This window comes from Penaeus monodon, chromosome 25 (genome assembly GCF_015228065.2).
Source record: "Penaeus monodon isolate SGIC_2016 chromosome 25, NSTDA_Pmon_1, whole genome shotgun sequence".
Classification (NCBI taxonomy): Eukaryota; Metazoa; Arthropoda; class Malacostraca; order Decapoda; family Penaeidae; genus Penaeus; species Penaeus monodon.
The window spans coordinates 42425259-42426086 of NC_051410.1; the positions used below are offsets into that span (position 1 = coordinate 42425259).

At 37.1% G+C, this 828-nt stretch overlaps 1 pseudogene; it reads right to left on the bottom strand.

Annotated features, from left to right (window-relative positions):
• Positions 1 to 828, bottom strand: part of LOC119589418 — an 8025-nt pseudogene that overhangs the window by 1991 nt on the left and 5206 nt on the right.

Here is an 828-nt window from a genome sequence, read left to right on the forward strand (position 1 = left end):
TTAACCTCCTAGGCATTATCTTCAACAACAATAAATCAGTGGTTTCAACCAAGAGTCTGTAAATGTAAAACTGGAGTCTCCTGATAGCAGGAACTTAGTCCATCAGGAGACTCCAATACATGTTATATCATGATTTTTTTTTTAATAATAACTTCATTGTTTTTAATGAAAAAAAAAATTGGCCAAAAAAGCCAATTTTCGGGGTATCGGGGTTTTACGGGAAAAACCCAATTTTAAAAACAAAGGGGGAGTGAAGGCATGTACCACAGCTTTAAACTGATCTAAAATACCCAAATAAAACCTCTATAAAAGCAAAAAGGCCCCCCCACTATTTTCTTTTATCAAACCACTCAATGCCAAACCCTTTTGGCCCAAGGCGCCATAAAACTTTAAGTCATATTCCTGTCCCAAAGGAGGGTTTTATGGGATTAAAAAATTGCGGGGGATAATGCATAGCAGATGTTGTCAAGTTCACTTTTTGCAAATGCTCCTCCATCTTGAAATAGGTTGTTCAGGGAATGAAGAGCACATAGCTCTTTGATCTGCAAAGAAAGAATTGAAAACAAAGAATATTTACTTCATCACATTAAAAGTAAAGTACAACCTCTTTTACAATCCTGCCCCTTGGCCTATAATTATTGTTTGCAACCCCTTTAGGTACAAGAATAACTCTATGAGTACTGGAACACTGTATGTCCCCTTACAAAAGTCAATTCCCCCACTAAACTCGCCCAAAGAGGTAGTAACATTACCTTAACCCTAATTCTGACAGCATTTAACTAAGTGTATTTGTACTCTAAAGGTTGATCCAAGCTGGCTCAACTGAGC